The sequence below is a fragment of the Eurosta solidaginis genome, chromosome X (assembly GCF_040869045.1).
Source record: "Eurosta solidaginis isolate ZX-2024a chromosome X, ASM4086904v1, whole genome shotgun sequence".
Classification (NCBI taxonomy): domain Eukaryota; kingdom Metazoa; phylum Arthropoda; class Insecta; order Diptera; family Tephritidae; genus Eurosta; species Eurosta solidaginis.
This window is the reverse complement of record NC_090324.1, coordinates 53,401,278-53,410,409: the sequence shown is the minus strand read 5'-3', so window position 1 is coordinate 53,410,409 and position 9,132 is coordinate 53,401,278. Positions and strand designations below refer to the sequence as shown.

General features: G+C 34.7%; 1 pseudogene; it reads right to left on the bottom strand.

Annotated features, from left to right (window-relative positions):
* Positions 1-494: 494 nt before the first annotated feature.
* On the bottom strand, positions 495-1,846 carry LOC137234934 (ATP-dependent RNA helicase SUV3 homolog, mitochondrial-like; annotated as a pseudogene).
* Positions 1,847-9,132: the final 7,286 nt, after the last annotated feature.

Here is a 9,132-nt window from a genome sequence, read left to right as displayed (position 1 = left end):
CAGATGAATTATTGGTCGAGATATGTAATACGCGACATGTGTGGCGTGTTGTGTTCGATATGTCATGCGTGACGTGTATTACGTGACGTGTAGTGCGGCATGTAGTGCATGACGTGTAGTGCGTGACGTGTAATGCGCGAGATGCGTGCGCATGAGGCCTAATGTCGGTGTTGCCATGCATGGACTGTCAGAAGTAAAGTGTAGACATTTGGCATTTGCTACAATTTTTTCATTTCCTGAATGAAAAAAAGTCATTGATTTAAAACACGCTGTGGTGAGTATGGCAGCTAGTCAATTGTAATATTTTCCTTAATTCATTTCTTCTTTTCTTTTCAGATTTTCTCCTCGTGCAAATATATACAACAGCCTGTTCTTTTTGATGGCCCTTCGAATATCTAGGTGGTTCAATAGTTAATTTGACAATATAGATAAGTCAGCATGAGCAGCTGGAAGAACGTTCGATATATTATAATGAATAAAACACAAATCGTGTTTCAACATGATAGCCAAAGGTACAAATCCCTTACATCAAAACGGATTCGAGATGCATAAGATCAGAAATAGTTTTAGGCAAAGCTAAAGGGCAGCCATAGTTGCGTGTAACGAAATCAAGAGTAATTGATTCATTGCGAGTATATTGTCTTGCAATATTTAGGTGCATGGAGCATACGAACGGCATTTTCTATTTGGTGGGCGCACAGCGAAATAAATAGCGTGCGCGCAATGGCAATTGAACATGGTCAATCATTTCTGCTAAAAACGTAAAATCCTCAATATCGCACATAGAGTACAGTGAGTCGTCGACGGTGCAAAGATTAACAAATATGTCCATTAAACTACTAAGCGTAGATTTCGGCAAATGATATGCATAAAGTTGACTTTGATCCGCCGTGGGATGTAAGCCAGCTTGTTTAACTTTTTCAGGTTTCTCTTCAAAAATTTTGCGTAATACATGCAGATCGTCTGATTTGACTGTGGTAAGATGACCGTGTTCCCACTGTGTACGATAACTTCTAGCGCTGATGAAACAGATATTGTATCAAGTTCACGTTCACCCTTTTCGTTCATTCCAGGTTTGATTATTGAGAAGAAGATAAGGCGCCATATGCTCAAATAACATACCGATGGCATCAGTTGCCACCATACCTTTACAGCTATTCTCAGGATCATTGAATTTTGCAGCTTGTGCTAATTTTGTGCCGCGTGAAACCGAAGAGATATCATTTCTACCAAAACAAACAATGTAATCACCAGGCTTAGTAATGCTGATGGTTCGCTCAGTAAGTCTTTTGTAATTATGCACTTTTACGGTGTCATTTGTTGTTTCGTACATTTTGCAAAAGTGCGAAGGCAACAACTTCACCGCAAACATGTACCTCTTCAGCGATGAGTCCTAGATAGGCCCGCGTACACGCCGAGCCGCTTTGTGGGTCAACAAATGATGAACTTCAGCTTCACAGGGCATATTGACAGATGTCATTTTCACTGTACATGCCACGTGACTCGCCGGTGTTTTCTCCTTGATACCACATTTTCGTTCCTCTCCTGCTACCGGATCGCAGGGTGTGCCTTTTTCATTAGATTTGTTAGAGAACTCCGTGGCTATAGCTTCAATGGTCCGCAATACACCCCAGACTTGGTGCTCAAGAAACGTTCCATAGCATGATATGTTTTCCCTGAATTAGTGAGGCCAGCGGGCAGCTCGTAAAGGACGCGAAACGCTTAGTTATTCGACGTACAACAGAACAAATTTATTTGTGCGAATAGTTGAGATTGTTTTAATTTTCGCAAGGCAAGGTGTTTAATTAAAAGGCGGAAGAAACAATTAGTTACATGTTGGATCCATCTATTGCCAAAGCTTATTTAGTGAACTTAGGGATTCTTGTATTACTTCATTTTTGATTTCAAGGATACGCAATTGTTACAAATTTTAATGTGGAATAATAAAGAAATTGTGTGTCATGAACGTGAGGATGGATATAACTAATTTTTTTTTTACTTAGTATTTCGTGAATTGATAAAGGGTTATGTTGGATTTATTTATCCTTTCAGAATATATTTGAAGAATGCCGTACGTCAGAATTTAATTCAGAGACATACTATGTATTTCAAAAAAAAAATATTTATTTCTTTTTTTTTCAAAAACCTCCCTATATGAGCATAAGTTCAATGCAATTGACTTAAGAATTTTGTCAGCCGAGCAAACTTCTTGTGATTCTAATGGATTTCACTATGATACTTAAAGTGACGTAGTCACAAATACAATTTTTAGCAAATTTTTGAATCGGCTTATGAAATATCACCAACGTTGAGGACGCATATTTTGTGTATATGCATTGCAGTACATATTGTCCAACTATTTCCAAATTAAATTTGGAGCCATTTTAAATTATTTATTAGGAATGGCACATCTTCAGTATCTCAATTTTCGACTTTATTCCTATTTGAATATTTTTGGAGTCGCTGGATATTCTGGTGACGATATGAATAAATTTCTTTGGGGGTGTAAATGCAAACTTAATTGCAGATTCTGTGGCAGATAATGAATCTGCGTTAGGTTATGTTGGCCTCGTTCGGGGGAACGAGAGCAGGTTATCGGTGTGTTGGCCTCGTTCGGGATGAACGAGAGCTGGGTTTTTTGGGATAAAGGGATGGATACTATTAAAGTTCATTTTCTTTGTCGTTGTGCGGAAGTAGTACCAATTTCGCGATTGGTCTCGTAATTTGTCTTTTCATTGTGTGGACGTCAACAACACGTACACGGTTATCGGAACCTGGGTGTGTGTTGACGATTCTCCCCATTCTCCACTCGTTTGGTTGGAGGTTATCCCCCTTTATGACGACTAGATCTCCGGGTTTTAAGTTGGGCTGTGGATATTTCCACTTATACCGTCTCTGGATCTCGGTGAGATATTCCGATTTCAAAAACCTCCCTATATGAGCATAAGTTCAATGCATTTGACTTAAGGTGACGTAGTCACAAATACAACTTTTAGCAAATTTTTGAATCGGCTTACGAAATATCACCAACGTTGAGGACACCTATTTTGTGTATATGCATTGCAGTACATATTGTCCAACTATTTCCAAATTAAATTTGGATCCATTTTAAATTAATTATTAGGAATCCAATAAAAGAAGTTGTGGCACATCTTCAATAATCAAATTTTCGACTTTATTCCTATTTGAATATTTTTGGAGTCGCTGGATATTCTGGTGACGATATGAATAAATTCCTTTGGCGGTGTAAATGCAAACTTAATTGCAGATTCTGTGGCAGATAATGAATCTGCGTTAGGTTATGTTGGCCTCATTCGGAGGAACGAGAGCAGGGTTATCGGTGTGTTGGCCTCCTTCGGGATGAACGAGAGCTGGGTTTTTTGGGATAAAAGGATGGATACTATTACAGTTCATTTTCTTCGTCGTTGTGCGGAAGTAGTACCAATTTCGCGATTGGTCTCGATTTCAATGAAATAAGTTCTAGATTCCCTTCTGGATTACAGGCTATCCATCTGTGAAAGTCTCATAAAAATCCATTCGTTAGTTTCCGAGATTATCGATATCATACAGACAAACAGACAAACAGAAAAAAGTGGTGCCGATGGATTCTGCGACATTCCAAACGTCAAGTACACTCATTTTTTTTTTAGAAATCTTGTATGTACAGACACGATTTTCTAGAGATTGATTATAGTATAGATAGATAGAAGATAGGTAGATAGATAGATAGATTGTAGGTAAATTTATAGATTTTGGAGCAAATACATTTTGACCGATAACTCAGTTATCGATTAATTTATCGAAATATACAAAATTCAAATGAAACCTGTGATCTTCCTCTATTGTTTGATGCCCATATTGTACGAATATTTAGAGGTTTTAGGTAACCTCATTTTAACCGATTATCGTAATATGGGAGCGTAAAATAATTTTTTTTGGTACGCCACTGTATCTATTCATGAATTTGATTTTTAATTTATATGAAATTGAAAAAAAACTTTGCAAAGGCATCCTTTGATATTTGTTTGGAAACTAAGTGCATTTTCCTTCGTTTTTCAAAAAAAAAAAACTCCTTAAAAGTAGCTTAATTATAGTTTAAACCACTATATCTTTTTTTCTCATGCGATTTTAATGAAATAAGTTCTAGATTACCTTCTGGATTACAGGCTATCCATCCGTGAAAGTCTCATAAAAATCCATTCGTTAGTTTCCGAGATTATAGATATCATACAGACAAACAGAAAAACAGAAAAATGTGGTGCCGATGGATTCTACGACATTCCAAACCTCAAGTACACTTATTTTTTTTTTTAGAAATCTTGGATGTACAGACACGATTTTCTAGAGATTTATTATAGTATAGATAGATAGATAGATTGTAAGTAAATTTATAGATTTTGGAGCAAATACATTTTGCCCGATAACTCAGTTATCGATTAAATAATCTAAATATCACAAAATTCAAATGAAGCATGTGATCTTCCTCTATTGTTTGATGCCCATATTGTACGCATATTTAGAGGTTTTCATTTTAACCGATTATCGTAACATGGCAGCGTGGAATAATTTTTTTTGGTACGCCACTGTATCTATTCATGAACTTGATTTTTAATTTATATGAAATTGAAAAAAAAAACTTTGCAAAGGCATTCTTTGATATTTGTTTGGTAACTAAGTGCATTTTCCTTCGTTTTTAAAAAAAAAAAAAATCCTTAAAAGTAGCTTAATTATAGCTTAAACAACTACATATATCTTTTTTGTTTCTCACGCGATTTTAATGAAATAAGTTCTAGATTCCCTTCTGGATTACTGGCTATACATCTGTGAAAGTCTCATAAAATCCATTCGTTAGTTTCCGAGATTATCGATATCATACAGACAAACAGACAAACCGACAAACAGACAAACAGAAAAAAGTGGTGCCAATGGATTCTGCGACATTCCAAACGTCAAGTACACTCATTTTTTTAGAAATCTTGGATGTACAGACACGATTTTCTAGAGATTTATTATAGTATAGATAGATAGATATAAGATAGATAGATTGTAGGTAAATTTATAGATTTTGGAGCAAACACATTTTGACCGATAACTCAGTTATCGATTAATTTATCGAAATATCACAAAACAAATGAAACCTGTGATCTTCCTCTATTGTTTGATGCCCATATTGTACGAATATTTAGAGGTTTTAGGTAACCTCATTTTAACCGATTATCGTAATATGGAAGCGTAAAATAATTTTTTTTGGTACGCCACTGTATCTATTCATGAATTTGATTTTTAATTTATATGAAATTGAAAAAAAACTTTGCAAATGCATTCTTTGATATTTTTTTGGAAACTAAGGTCATTTTCCTTCGTTTTTCAAAAAAAAAAATCCTTAAAAGTAGCTTAATTATAGCTTAAACAACTATATCTTTTTTTTTCTCACGCGATTTTAATGAAATAAGTTCTAGATTGCCTTCTGGATTACAGGCTATCCATCTGTGAAAGTCTCATAAAAATCCATTCGTTAGTTTCCCAGATTATCGATATCATACAGACAAACAGAAAAAAGTGGTGCCGATGGATTCTACGACATTCCAAACCTCAAGTACGCTCATTTTTTTTTTAGAAATCTTGGATGTACAAGGACGATTTTCTAGATATATATTATAGTATAGATAGATAGATAGAAGATAGATAGATAGATAGATTGTAGGTAAATTTATAGATTTTGGAGCAAATACATTTTGACCGATAACTCAGTTATCGATTAAATAATCTAAATATCACAAAATTCAAATGAAACATGTGATCTTCCTCTATTGTTTCTGGCCATATTGTACGCATATTTAAAGGTTTTAGGTAACCTCATTTTAACCGATTATCGTAATATGGCAGCAAGAAATAATTTTTTTTGGTACGCCACTGTATCTATTCACGAATTTGATTTTTAATTTATATGAAATTGAAAAAAAACTTTGCAAAGGCATTCTTTTATATTTTTTTGGAAACTAAATGCATTTTCCTTCGGTTTTCAAAAAAAAAAAACTTAAAAGTAGCTTAGTTATAGCTTAAACAACTATATCTTTTTTGTTTCTAACGCGATTTTAATGAAATAAGTTCTCTATTCCCTTCTGGATTACAGGCTATTCATCTGTGAAAGTCTCATAAAAATCCATTCGTTAGTTTCCGAGATTATCGATATCATACAGACAAACAGACAAAGTGACAAAAAGAAAAAAGTGGTGCCGATGGATTCTACGACATTCCAAACGTCAAGTACACTAAATTTTTTTAGAAATCTTGGATGTACAGACACGATTTTCTAGAGATTTATTATAGTATAGATAAGGAAATAAATATAGGAGATGTGGTGTTAGTAAAAAATGAAGCAGGTTATAAGTTAGGTAGTAGATATAAAGGACCCTATAAGGTAGAAAAAACCGATAAAAACAATAATTTTACTCTAATACCCCATCCACCGGAAGGCGGATTATTCAAGAGAGATATACTGTTACAAGTGCTCCGAGAAAATGAGTTATTTAGCCGGTTAAACAAAGCGAAAGGACGCAAAGCTAAATAAGTGAAAAATAAATCCCAAATGATTTGTGCCAATAAACCTTGAAAGATAAATATAACAATAACTAAATTGCAGTGAAAAAGAAAACAAACGGCAAACAAAACCGAGTGTAGTTGTTCTGTGAAAATAAATACATACATACTTAGATAAAAAGAGGAAAAGTGAATGAGATAATGACGTACAAGTGTCATAAATACCAAAAAGGCATAATGTCGCTAAGAGGGGAAACTGTAATACGATGTAAGGGTGTGTGTGGGAGAAGTTACCCCAAAAGTATACCGTGTTCAGGAGTTAATGAATATGTTCTGCAAGGCTTGGTCAATTGCCCATTTATGCGCTTTATATGCGATGATTGTGTGCAATACATCTCTAATGTGGATTATGCGTTGAAAGAGATGATGTCGATAGCAGAGACAAACAAAGTAAACATACGTGAGCAGAAAACATAATAAGGAAATTAGTGCACTAATTAATAATAATGAAAAGGAAATAAAAAAAGTGATGAAAAATATGAAAAAAGCAAATAAAGAAAAGGATGACTTAATAAAACGTTTAGAATTTGCATTTTAAGTAAAGATAATTTGGAGGGGTTAACAAATAAAGCTGGCGAACAAAACAATAATAATAAAGTAGATAAAGGAAAGGATGAGTTGATAAAAAGAGTAGAGAATTTATGTGAGTTAAATAAAAAATCCGCAGATGATATAGCAAAACAAAAAGAAGAAATAAAACAAGAAGTGCGTAAAGTGGATGACCAAAATGTAAATATGGTTAATAATAAGATGCCCTATGATACTGTTTAAGGGGTGTCCCACCAATTGTCGTAATACCAAAATCTAAACAAACGGCAGAATTAAAAAAGAAATATTTAAATAAGATTGACGCCAAAGATATGAAGATCAATAAGGTTGTGCATAAAAATAATGGATCTGTGGTTATACAGGCAAGTGACAGTTCAGAAAAAGACAAAATCAAAAGTGTTTTAGAAAACAAGTTAGATTCTGAGGTATATAAAGTCAAAGAGTCAAAATTGGGTAATTCCAAAATTAGAATTACCAACATGTGTGAGAAATACAGCGGTGGTGAAATAGTTGCAAGAATAAAAGCGCAGAATGATTTCATTATATACAGTTTCGTGGTGACAACGGCGCGCACCCACGGAATTGTAGAGGAGTGGATTTGAGCGGAAAAGGGAGGAAATAAGAAAACGAAAAATTTCGAATTAATATTCAGGGTGACAAATAGGTTTATTGAAAAATATTGCAAACAACAAGTGTGAAGTAAAATTATAACAAATGTTGTGGATATTAGTGTAGATATTTCGTAATATTCACATGAAATGAATTTGGAATATTGCTTACCTCACGTGGACGTTGGCAGGATGCTTTCGCTTAGACGGCTGGATCTAAAAGAGACCGTGCGCTCGGCAGAGAAAAATAATGATCCTACTACACAGCCACTTTCGTTGAGTTTCCCCGCCGAAAGTTGCTATATAGTCGGTCCATAGCAGTAAAGTAAAGGAAAGTTTAAAGTAATGTGTATAAACAATTGCAGCTTATACATATGAATGTGGGTGTGTATTTGTGAACACACCTTTATGAATGTATAGGTTAACTGAGTACATTGCTACGAGGGAGGGCAGATATATTTAGGCCTGTGGCCTAAACACATTAAAAACGCAAATCTTAAATGTATAAAAGTCTATCAAACGAAGAAAAATATTAGCTCGAGAATTTCTTATACTGCAATTATTGTAATTAACCATGAGAAATATTTAGAAGTGATGAATCATGTCAAGCTAAACATTGGATGGGACCAGCGTGGAGTATAAGATGGACAAAATGTTAGGAGATGCTACAAATGTTTAGGGTTTAACCACAATGCCAGCACAAAAAAACAAAGGTGCGGCCGATGCGTGGGTGAACATAGACATGAGGAATGTAAGGAAGAAGTAACTAACCCTGTCTGTGGCAATTGTGTAGACGCTAATAGAGATCTCGGCTTTAAGCTAGACACTGGGCACAGCATATATAGTAAAGAATGTCCGGTCTACCAAAGAAAACTCGCGATAGAAAAGCAGCGTGTAGGTTGCTAGCAATCAAACCAAATGATACAGCATGGAAGGCAAAATAAAAACCTAAAAGTGATTTATTTAAACGTAAACAGTTTGTTGCACAATAAACTTGAAATTGAAATAATGGTGGAAGAACTTGACCCAAAAATTATACTCTGCTCTGAAACAAGTGTAACGGATGAAATCAGTGATGTAGAAATAAGCTTGATATCGTTTACAGCAATAAGGTGTGACTCTCACAGCATACACACAGGAGGCGTAGCGGTGTACATTAGTAACTCAGTAAAATTTAGAACAGTATATAATAAAGCGATTGATGGTAATATATGGTGTATCCAGTCAAAAAACGTGGAAGTAAAGTGGCAAATAGGAGAACTATACCACTCGCCAAGTACTAGTGACTCAGATTTTGTTAACTATCTCGAAACAATAGTAGCGGAAATATGTGACACAACGTATAACAATGCAATCATTGGTGACTTTAATATCA